A 12,323-nucleotide genomic window follows, 5' to 3' on the forward strand; every position below is an offset into this window, starting at 1 on the left:
TTTTAGCCCAACCTGGCCACACTGCGGAGGCGCCGGTTCTTTCACCCCGCTAACCCCTCCGTGTTGGCAGCCAATAGAAGCACTTAAGGATGGGTAACGGGGAAGAACCACTGGCCAGTACTAGGGGAGACAAGCTTAAATCGTTGTTAGACCCCGAGCTAGGGTTCCCCGAGCTAGGGTTCTCCCTTCTGAGGCGTGTTTTCCCCATCTGCAAAACGAAGGGTTAGGCGGAATGATTTGCAAGGTCCCAGTTGACTCTGACTTTTGGCCATATGTTTGACTCAACAGTTTAAACCCCCTCAGCAGTCTTTCTGTCGTTGCCCTCCACACTGCGAGACTCTGGAGGGCGATCTGGAGGTCTGGAAGACAACCGATTCCTGGGAGATTTGGGGGTAGTCTCCAATCTGTCCCTGGCTCATCTTGTGACCCGAAGCCGGCGGCCTTGCCAGGAATATTCTAGAATGAGTGCACATAAAAATACCTTCAAACGGTACGGTGGAAATTGGACAGAAGTTTTAATTGGGTATTATAACGTTGTGGAAACTGAGTCTGTGAATTGGCCCAAAGCTACAGAATTGTCATCGTTCAAATTCCCTTAAGCAAAAAAGATCCATTTTGAGACTTCACGTGGCAATTTAAGATTGGAATCTCATGTACGATAATTAAATGATAGTCTCCCTTAGTGTTTCCTTAGCACTTAATAGGTTTGTCTTAGTTTTACTCAGTAACAGTACTTTAAAGGATTTCATTAAACAGATGTAGAATGTGTGTCAGTGGTGTATAAAAAAGTGGTTGTATTGGTGCAAGTCAATAAAGTCTATTTTATATTACAGCTTTAAGTCTTTTGTACTTTAGCATTGTTTTGCAAAGCAAGTTGATGTGCATTATATAGGGGAGAGTACACACATCAATGTCTTTAATAGCATTTTTTTTTTTTTTTTTGAGGCAAGATCTCTCTCTCTGTCACCCAGACTGGAGTGCAGTGGCATGCGCATAGCTCACTGCAGCCTTTAACTCGTAGGCTTAAGCGAGCCTCTCACCTCAGCCTGCCAAGTAGCTGGGACTATAAGCACATACCACCACACCCAGCTAATAAAGATTTTTTGTTTGTTTGTTTGTTTGTTTTGTTCATATGGGGCCTCGCCATGTTGACCAGGCTTATCTCAAACTCCTGGGCTCAGGCGATCCCTCCCTCCCCCGTCTCCCTCCCAAAGTACTGGAATTACAGGTGTGAGCCTTGGTACGTACCCTGTAATAGTGATTTTTTTTTTTAAAGAGCAGTCCTGAGAGTACCAGATGTTAATGTCGTTGTTTACCTGCAGTTAGAAAGACCACTTTTAAGCAAAGGCTTTCTTTTAAAACAGGGAGATGAGCAGGAAGATGATTTAAAACAGCTTTTTCGTGTATTTTTGAGTCACTTAAAATATAAAATACATGATGTACAGAAAAAAGTATAGCTAGCCGATTTGCATAGTTTTGAGAGAAATGAAATGAATCCATGGGGCCTGTCATTCAGCTGAAGAAATGGAACTTTACCAGTTACCAGTAAATTTTACCAGTTTGCACTTCCCCAATGAAGCCCTCCTTGCTACAGCCATAAGTAAACACTATCTTGAAATTTGTGTTAAGCTTCCTAAGCTTTTCTACGTGGTTTTATCACACATGCAGGCGTTGCTAAATGGTATGTTGTTTAATATTGCCAGTCTTTGACCTTTATATAAACAGAAACGTATGTATCTTCTGACTTCTTTTGTTTGTTTTTGAGATTCATCTATGTTGACGAATGTACGTAGATCATATTTTTTTTTCTGTTACAGGTAGGCATGAGTGGGACAGTAGTGGGCTCTCCCCCAACCCACTAGAAATGTTGGGGGATGGTTTGGCAATTACTGAATTTGCTTCTCTAAAAATGATAATTCTGCAGCGCCAGGGAGAGGCCATTTCCTGATGGTCCACACCTGTTATCAAAATGTTAATTGAATGTAGACCCGAGGGAGAAACAGCTTCCTGGGCATGCATATTAAGAGACAAAAATGGTAAAGTATGATCTTCCAGGTACACTCCACCGGAAAAAGGAAGCAAGCCTCAGATGGGCGTGCATGTAACTCCCTAAAAACACTTCCCAGGGCTAAGGAGGGCTCTGTGCCTGCCGGCTGCCTATCCTAAGGAAAGGATCATGGGAAAGAGACAAGCTTGTAAAAGTCCTAGGATCGGGACCGGGCGTGGTGGCTCACGCCTGTAATCCCAGCACTTTGGGAGGCTGAAGCGGGTGGATCACCTCAGATCAGAAGTTCAAGACCACGCTGGTCAACATGGTGAAACCCTGTCTCTACTAAATATACAAAAAATTATCCAGGCGTGATGGCGGGGGCCTGTAGTCCCAGCTACTCGGGAAGCTGAGGCAGGAGAATGGCGTGAACCCGAGAGGCGGAGCTTGCAGTGAGCCGAGATCGCGCCACTTCACTCCAACCTGGGCCACAGAGCGAGACTCCCTCTCAAAAAAACAAACAAACAAACGAAAAAAAAAAAAAAGGATCAACTGTTAAATCGGACACTTGACCTACTCTCTTTAACCTTCACATTCCTGCTTGGGTCTCTAACAAGCACACCTTCCTTTCTTCCTGTTTTAAGGCCTTTTAAAGTAAACTTCCATTCCTGCTCTGGAACTTGCCTGGGTCTCTTTTTCTGCTTTATGCCCCTCAGTCAAATTTTTTCGTCTGAGGAGGCAAGGACTGAAGTTGCTACTGACCCGTAAGGATAGGCCACCGGTAACTTGGGGTAACTTGGATCTCTGCCACTAGTAAAAAAATGATTTCCCCAAATGGTGGTACCAGTTTACTCTCTTACCTGGAGTATAAGACAGTTTACAGTTATTGTATATTCTTGGCAACTCTTGGAGTTTTTCCCCCCAATTTGATGGATATGAAGTGTTTTTTTGTCGTGACCCTAATTTGCACTCCCTGATTACTGAAAAGTTTGAACATTTTTTCAGATTTTTATTGGTTATTTATGTTTATCTTTTTTTCCTTGATTTTTCTTTTTCTTTTAAGAGCTTTTTATTAGTGAGATATTGTAATGGTACAAGTGTTGTCTGTTTTTGGCCTATCTTTCCGTTTCCTTCCTTCATTCCGTCCTTTTTTTTTTTTTTATTAGAAAGACCTCTTTTAATATAGTTAAACATTTTCCCCCTTAAGTTTAATGTAGGAGAAAAGTCCATTAAAATCTCATTTATGAATTCTTTGATACATCGTACTCTTAAAGGTATTCTATTTTTCCTAAAATGTTTAGAGTTTTGCCTTTCATATTTAATAGTCCGTCATCTAGAATTCACTCTTCATGTATGTTGTCAGATAAGTCTCCAATCTCTGTTTTAATTTCAGTTGTCCTAATGTGATTTGACTGTATCACCTTTTTGCCACCTTCACTTGTCACCTTAAGTTTACAGATATGTGTGGAGTCAATTCTATTCTATGGATCTATTTTTCTATCCCTGAACCACTACCTATTTTCTTTAATAGTGTAGCCTTATCATAACTTTTGATGTCTGGGGCTGTGTTCTCAGGAATGTCTTGGTTATTTTTGTCTCTTTGCTGTTCTGTATAGAATGTAGCTTATGAATTTCCAGGAAAAACTGTGTTGGAATTTTGATCAAAATTGCATTGAATCCTTGGATGTATTTCAGGAAAAGTAACAGCTGAATGTCAGCTCTTACTATCCTTGAGCCATTTTGGTCCTCTTAAAATCTTTCCAAAAAGTCTCATACTTTTCTACATAAAAGTTTTGACTTTTAGCTTAGATTTATTCCTAGATACCTTGTTTTTGTTGCTATTATGAATGGTATCATTTTTTAAGTTAAAGATTTTAACTGATTGTTTTGGTATATAGAAATGCCATTTTAAGAATTTTCTATCAGTTTTTTTGGAATTTTCTATTCATATTTGAATAATTATAGTTTTGTTTCTTAAGAATTCTTACATATTTTATTTATTTTTCTTACCTTTTGCCTAGGATAGAGCCTTCAGTACCATTTTGAATAGAAATAGTGTTTAAGTCAAGATGGGGTTTGGCTGCATAAACAAAAGTATCTTTAATGCACAAACGCTTATTCTCACATGTGAAAGAAGTCCACAGCTGTGCAACTTAGTACTTATGTGGTAGTGCACTAAGACTCAGGGCCCCAGGTTCTTTCTGTCTTTCTGTACTTCTACATTCAATATCTAGTTCCATATTTATGGTTATCTCATAGGCCAGGTAAGTGATGGAGCTTCAGCTATCAAGTAAATCCATGTTCTATGTGGCAGAGAAGTGGACCCGCAAGAGTATACCTCCATGAGATTCAGCTTCCTTTAAGGAGTATTCCCCGAAGTCCTTCCCAACTTGAATTTCTGTTTATTAGGTTAAGGAATTTTCCTTCTATTCCTAGTTTGATAAGCATTTTAATTGAATGGTTATGGAATTTGATCAAATGCATTTTTTGCCTTAATTGAGATGATTGAAATGAGTATGTATTTTTCAGTGTTTGAACCAAGCTCACATTCTTGGAAGCTTGGTTATGATATATTGTCTTTTATATATATATTTATTTATATATTTATTTATTTATATATTTATTTATTATATAAATAATTTATATTTATATATAATTTATATAAATATATATTTATATTTATTATATATAATATTATTATATATAATATTATATATTATATATAATATATAATATTATATATTATATATAATATTATATATTATATATAATAATATTATATATAATATAAATATATAATATATTTATATAAATATAAATATAAATATAATTTATATTTATATTTATTATATAAATAAATATATATAATATTTATTTATATATATTCCTGGATTTGATTTGCTGTTGTTTTTGTTTAGGATTTTTTTTTTAAATCTATGTTCATGAGCGAGATTGGTCTGTAATTTTCCTTTTTTGTATAGTCCTTGTCAAAATTTGGCATTATGGTTATAAGACAGGAGAATTCCCTGGACCCCTTTGTGGGACTTGGAACCAGGGTGTGGCTCGTTTGCTCAGCTGCTGCCGTGTACTCAAACCCCTTACGGGAGGGGGAGCATGCAGGTGAGCAGGTGCAGGAGTTGGGGTGAGTGATTTGGGCCTCCAGCCCCACGGCAGTGTCTAGGGGCATTACAGTGCTCTTTTAGCCCTGCCGTCTGAGAATGGCTTAAGTGTTAAATAGCTCAGTAGAGTCAGTGTGACAGCCTTTTTGGGTTCCCACACCCAGTGCATCCTGAATTCTTGTCTAGCATCGAGGAGGAATCAGGTTACATGGGCTTGAAAGATGGTGAATGTGGGCATTTTATTGAGTGATGGAGGTGGCTCTCAGTGGGATGGTGATACGGTTTGGCTGTGTCCCCACTCAAATCTCATCTTGAATTGTAGCTCCCATAATTCCCATGTGTTGTGGGAGGGACCCGATGAGAGAGAACTGAATCATGGGGACAGTTTCCCCCATACTGTTCTCGTGGTAGTGAATAAGTCTCACGAGATCTGATGGCTTTATAAGGGGAAACCCCTTTCTCTGGATTTTTTTTTTTTTTTTTTTTTTTTTAATTCTCTCTTCTGACACCATGTAAGACGTACCTTTTGCTTTCCGCCATGATCGTGAGGTCTCCCCAGCCACGTGGAACTGTGAGTCCATTAAACCCCTTTTTCTTTATAAATTACCCAGTCTCAGGTATGTCTTTATCAGCAGTATGAAAATGAACTCATACAGATGGGGAGCTGGAGAGGGGATGGAGTGGGAAGATGATCTTCCCTTGGAGTTCGGCTGTCCCATGGCCAATCTCCTCTCTGACCGTCCCCAGCCAAACTCCCCTCGACACTCAGATGCTTCCTCTCTTCTCTCCTCTGCTGCACCATTCTGCTGCTCTGCCACTCTTCTGCTCATGGAGCCTGGGGTTTGGGGTTTATATGGGCACAGAATAGGGGTGACATATTGGGCCAAAAGGCAACATTTGGGTGCAAAAACAGCCTGTTCACATTTAGGGCTATGGGTCCAGGCTTAAGGGTGGAGCCCTCGCCAGGGACCCCACCCTTCTGCCGCTTGTCCGTATCAGTTACACTAGTTTTGTGAAATTAGTGTGGAGTGTTTCTTTTATTTACTCTCCAAGATTGTACATAAAATTGAAATTATCTATTGAGTGTTTGGTAGTGTTCACCTATAAAACCTTTTAGATCATTATAGTTATCTTTGACTAGAGCTTTAGACATTTCCCACAAGTTTTTATAAGCAGGTGTACATTAAGTTCTAGGTATTTTCTAGTTTTCAGCATATTTCTTTTTTGACCCTTGCATTATTTTTGTTTCAAAATGTATAGGTTTTATTAAAGTTATTTTGATAATTCCCAGTGAAACTGCATTATAATCTGAGGGTATGGTTTGTCTAATTCTTTGCAATTATATGAGACTAATTCTTTGAAATTATGTGAGGCTTGCTTTAAGGCTTATTAGGAACATGGACAATTTTTCATGTGTGCTTGGCAAAAAAATGTATTTTCCAGTTGTTGGATCCAGTGTGTAAATTGCAGTGTTCACATAATTCTGTTTTCTTTTTGTCTGCTTAATATCTCAATTATCGATAAATATGTGACATAGCCTATAGATGGTAGCATTGTCAAATTTCTCCTTGAAGCCCTGATGACTTTTGCTATATATATACATTTCTTTAAGAGACAGGGTCTTCCTCTGTTGCTGAGGCTGGACTGCAGTGGCGTGATTGTGGTGCAATGCAGGCTTGAACTCCTGAGCTCAAGGCTCAGCTTCCCGAGTAGCTGGGACTGCAGACACGTGCCATCACACCCAGCTAATTTAAAATAAAATCTTTCTTTTGTAGAGACGGGTTCTTTCTTTGTTGCCCAGGCTGGTCCATAACTGCTAGGCTCAAGCAAGCCTCCCTCCTTGGCCTCTCAGAGTGCTAGGATTACAGGTGGGAGTCACTGTGCCTGGCTTGGCTTTAAAGTTTTTGTTGTTGTTGTTTGCTACTATTACAGACGTGCCAGCTGCCTTTTGGTTAGAATTTATTTGTTTTATCTTTTTCCATCCTGTATCTCACCTAGGGGAGACAAGACCCATGGGCTTGAATGCTCATTTCCTCATTTCTTTTGTAGCTTAGCTGACAGCTGGCCTGGGAGGTCTCAGCTGAAGGTTAAAACAGGCTGATACCAGCCAGTGGGCTCCAGTGGCCTCCTTCTTCTTAAAGAAGTCACTTCCTTCTAAATCAGGAGATTTCCATTAGGACGTAATTGCCTAGATGTATGGAGGATGGATTCCTTTCTAAGAGAGCACTAGCGTTTGACCGATCATGAGTGATGTGCTGTTTCTCTGCTTAAGTTTTCTTCGCTTAAGTTTTCTCCAGGAAACCATAGACTTTATACTGTGTGGCCCTTCTGTTATTTGTGTTTGTGTTGGCCTGACAGCTTTAACTTTTTTTGTATTCTTACGTTCCAGGTGTGTCTGTCTTGTAAATAGTGCATATAGCTGGCGATTCATTTTTTCTCTCTTTTGTCCATTTATATTGATTGTGGCTACTGATGTATTATGATTTGTCTTAGTCTATGTAGTGTTGCTATTACAGAATACCACAGACTGGGTAATTTATAAAGAAAATAAAATTGGCAGGGGAATTGGCTCACTCCTGTAATCCCAGCACTTTGGGAGGCCGAGGCAGGTAGATCCCTTGAATTGAGGAGTTCGAGACAAGCCTGGGCAACATGGTGAAAGCCCATCTCTACAAAAAATACAAAAATTAGCTGGCCATGGTGGTGTGCGTGCCTGTGGTCCTAGCTACTTGGGAGGCTGAGGTGGGAGGATGGCTTGAGTTCAGGAGGTGGAGGTTGCAGTGAGCTAAGATTGTGTCACTGTGTTCCAGCCTGGGCGACAGAGTAAGGCCCTGTCTCAAAAAAGAAAGAAAGAAAAAAAAAAAGGCTGGGCGCGGTCGCTCACACTTGTAATCCCAGCACTTTGGGAGGCCGAGGTGGGTGGATCACCTGAGGTCAGGAGTTGAGACCAGCCTGGCCAACATGGCAAAACCCTGTCTCTACTAAAAGTACAAAAATTAGCCAGGCATGGTGGCGGATGCCTGTAATCCCAGCTACTCAGGAGGCTGAGGCAGGAGAATCGCTCGAACCCAGGAAGTGGAGATTGCAGTAAGCCAAGATTGTGCCACTGCACTCCAGCCCGTGCGACAAGAGCGAGACTCCATCTCAAAAAAAAAAAAAAAAAGAAAAGAATAAAAAAGGAAAGAAAATGATGTCTTATAGTTCTAGAGGCTTGGATGTCCAAGGTCCAGGGACCCACATCTGGCAAGGGCTTGTTATGAGGAAGACAGAAAGGCAAGAGACCATGAGAGAAATGTAAGGGAAGGGGACTAACTAATGCTTTTTTTCAGGAAACTACTCCCCCAATAACTTAACCCACTCTAGCAATAATGGCATTAATCCATTTATGAGGTCAGAGCTCTCATAACCTGGTTACCTTTTATAGGTCCCAGCTCTCAACACTGTTGCATTGGCAATTAAGTTTCTAACACATGAACTTTGGGGAACATATTCAAACCATAGCAGGATTAATTTCCACATCATTTTTTTGCTTCCTATGTGTTCTGTTTTGTTGTTATTTTTTCCTTTCTTGCCTTCTTTTGCATTGATTTTTTGTTACTTTTTTCTTTAATGTTATCAGTCTGTATTAATTTGAATGTTATACATTCTGTATTCTTGTTGGGGGGGCGGGCCCACCCTACAAATTTTAACCTGCTGCCATGGTCCGAATGTTTGTCTCTCTCCCCCGACCCAATTCATATGCTGAAATCCTAACCCCTAAGGTGATGGCATATAGTATTAGGAGGTAGGGCCTTTGAGAGGGCACATGAATTGGATTCATGCCCTTATAAAAGAGTCAGAGAGATCCCTTGCTCCTTCAACCATATGAAATTATAGTGAAAAGATGGCTGTCTGTGAACCAGAAAGTGGGCATTCATGAGACACTGAATATACTGGAACTTTGATCTTACACTTTCCAGCCTCTAGGACTGTGAGAAGTAAATTTCTGTTTATAAGTTACCTAATTTATGGTATTTTGTTATAGCAGCATGGACAGATTAAGAAGCATGCATATTAATCTTGAAGTCGAAAGTTACTTTGGGTCAAGACAGAACCTGTAATTCCATTTACCTTTTCCCAATTTTTATGCTGTTGTCTAGAGATTTAGTTCTGTTTTGATTTCTTGTAATCCCACAATTTACATTCTTGTAACTCTGCCTAGACATTATTATTGCTTTATGCAGTTAATATTTGCTTGAAATTACCCATATATTTATCATTTTCTTTACTTAATATTTTTACAGCTTCATCAGTTCATGTTTGTTTTTCTGAGTGTTTATTTCATTCGAGTTCTCAAAGCATAGTTTTATTATCTTTCTGTGGTATAGAATTCTAAGTGGATGGTTAATTTCTTCCAAAACTAATGTAATGGTAATATTTTACTCTTGTAATGTCTGCTTTGTTTTAAATTGTGATTTTGCTGTAGGCTTACATGTCTCATTATTTGCTTGATCCTCAGTTGTAACAGGATGGTAGTGATGGCTGCAGGACAATGTGAATGTACCTAATGCCACTAAACCGTACACTTAAAAATTGTTTAAATGATAAATTTTATGTAATATGTTTATTACCACAATTAATAAGTAAAACAAAGTTTAAGCTGGTTAAAGTGGCAATGTTACTTGTGCCAAAAGCACCTTGATTTACTAATCCAGCCATTCTGCATCCTGAACCCAGAATGGTCCACCTAAAATATCAGACTGATCACTCTCCATCCAGTGATTTCCTCCGGCATCACTGTTAAGTCCAAACTCCTTGGCATGGCATATAAGAAAGACATTCCAGGTTCTGGCCATGGCTTACCTTTACCTTTAATGCTGTCCCTCCCCAACACTTTATTATAACCTTCACTGAGATCTTGGTTAATGTATAGTCAGATTTGTTGTACTCAGGAACCAGCAGAATCCCCATATTTGCTCTCTTAAAAGAGCATTTGTGGTACAAAAAGCCAGGTGCATGACCTTTGAGCAACCCCTCTGTAACCAAAGAGAAAGCCCAAAGCAATACCAGAGCACATTTTTCTGGTAATATAGCAAATCAGACATTCAGAGAAATCACTCCCTGTACAGTCCATCTAAAAAAGTTGGATTAAATATTTTTAAAAATATATGGCTAAATCAATAAAAGATTTAAAAAATTACATAGAAACCAGAAAGGACAAGGATCTACAAATCCACAAAAGTATATGTTAGTACTAGAGCTAATGTTGGAGAGCTCCCCGAACCTCCTTGCAGGACTTGTGACAAGGGTGGGCGTGGCTTGTCTTTTGACTGGGGTTTGGGGTTTATAAGGGTACAGGATGGAGGGTGTGACAGGCCAAAAGGCAACATTTGGGTATGGAAACAGGAATGCCTGTTCCCATTTAGGGCTGTAGGTTTTCAGGCTGGAGGCTGGGGCCTTTGCCAGGGAACTGCCCTCTTCTGTCTCGTACTTTCCTGCCTCCTGTCCATATTATTTTCCCTGTGGCCATTGCTTTGGGTACTTATTTTTCCATCCTCATGTTGATCTCATTCTGGTGATCTCTCATTGAAGGAGAGACTGTGTCAGATTACTTTAGTCTCCCTCACTTAACTTTTTATTGCTGGCAGCTTCTTGTTTCTGAGTCTGGTCCTGAAAGTCAGATGGATGTACACATTCCCTGGTTCACTCAATTCCCAAAGGCTAACAGGCATTCATCATATGTGACTCTGCTGGGTGGAAATTGGGTCTTCCGAGACTCAGATTTTAAAAGGTCTGTGAGTGAGTTGAAGAATTAGGAGCAGTTTACAGTTCTTTGAACTTGAAATTCAACCTTCTTTCTTTCTTCTGCTCAGAGTTTTTCCTGTCTTGTACTCTGTTTTACAGAGTCCTCCTTGGGCAGTTACACACCATTCAAACCACTGCCCTCCTGACTCCTCCCTCTCTCCCCTTGCAAGAGCTGTGACTTCTGAATGGAAGTGGAAGAAGATCTTGTCAGGGAGGGGTAGAAGGAAGGGAGGAAATCTAGTCCTGTAAGACTTTGGGGTCTCCATGCAGTGGGATGTCTGGCAGTCTTTTTTTCTGGTAGATATAGCTCTTGTATTTTAGAATTAAGCTCAGGCAGTGGGGATGGACAAAGTATTTTCCACATCTTCTTTGTGGTTCATGCTCCTGTTTTACATTGCTCGTTTGCTCACTTGGCCATTTATTCATTCCTTTGATAGGATTTCCGAGTAAAGCAGTATACTCTTGGTCGATTGTACTTCTTGGTCAATACCCATTGATCATGCAGTTCATGGAAGTTTGACTCAGACTTTGAGATATGGTCTCTGATTTTCAGTTGATATAGTTATTACCAATTTTTTTAGTGTGTTTCTTTACATACATTTTGTTGTAAAACAGCTGGCTGTCTTGTTTACTCAGCAGTCTGAAGCAAGTCATTAGACAGCTAGCAATACTTTTTGACTAGACTAGAATGTGAGTAACATTTTGCATGGTTAATGCATGGTTGATGCTGGTTTTATACAGGACCTAGCACCTTGCTTTGTGCCCACTGACATTGTGAGAGGTGGTAGAGAAGTAGGATAAAGAGGCAGGAAGTAGATTGGTTAATTCCGTGAATTTGGAGAAAGTGACTTGTCTAATTTTGTTTGTCTAGGGCCTACCACAGTGCCTGGCCAATTTTGGGCCCTCAAAAGATGTTGGTTGAATGAATTAAATAGTGAACAAACAAATGACTGAGTGTTAAAAGAAGTTTGTTCTTCAGTGGGGAGGAAGTAGTAAGCCTTGTGATGATGCAGTCAGGCTATATTGAAAGTCAAATAATTTTTAGTTGGCAGTTTAGGGAGTGATTCTTTCTGGATGTTGAATGTGATGGCTTCTATTTTGTGTAAACATTAAAATGAGCGAGCAAATAGAATATTTTAAAGACCCACACTGAATAATGTTTTATTTATTTTTACATTTATTCTTGGTCCCCAGTGCTCTAGAGAGTTGTAAAGAGGTGTGACCTCACATCCCATGACTTAATTCTCCCTTAGGACATTATTTAGATGTGTTTTATGATATTTGTTTTATGTGGAGAGATGCTTTTTGTTAGAGTTGTCTGAATTCTTTTGCAGGGTGTTTTTTCATTTTCAAAATGCAACACCAAATGAAGTTGCTTCAGAAATTCTTCTTGTACAGTAGTGTTATTTACACTCAAATCAAAATGGTTTGTG

The 12,323-nt window shown here is 39.6% G+C and overlaps 1 protein-coding gene across 2 annotated transcripts in view; it reads left to right on the forward strand.

Annotated features, from left to right (window-relative positions):
• UMAD1 (UBAP1-MVB12-associated (UMA) domain containing 1) overlaps positions 1 to 12,323 on the forward strand; it is a 238,865-nt gene that overhangs the window by 530 nt on the left and 226,012 nt on the right. Inside the window, exon 2 of one of the 2 annotated variants that reach the window (XM_034963692.2) lies at positions 289 to 490. The exons of the other annotated variant lie outside the window; for it this stretch is intronic. The gene's annotated coding sequence lies outside the window, so the exon portion shown is untranslated. The remainder of the gene's footprint in view (positions 1 to 288; positions 491 to 12,323) is intronic. 2 annotated transcript variants of the gene reach the window in all.

The sequence above is a fragment of the Pan paniscus genome, chromosome 6 (genome assembly GCF_029289425.2).
Source record: "Pan paniscus chromosome 6, NHGRI_mPanPan1-v2.0_pri, whole genome shotgun sequence".
Lineage (NCBI taxonomy): Eukaryota > Metazoa > Chordata > Mammalia > Primates > Hominidae > Pan > Pan paniscus.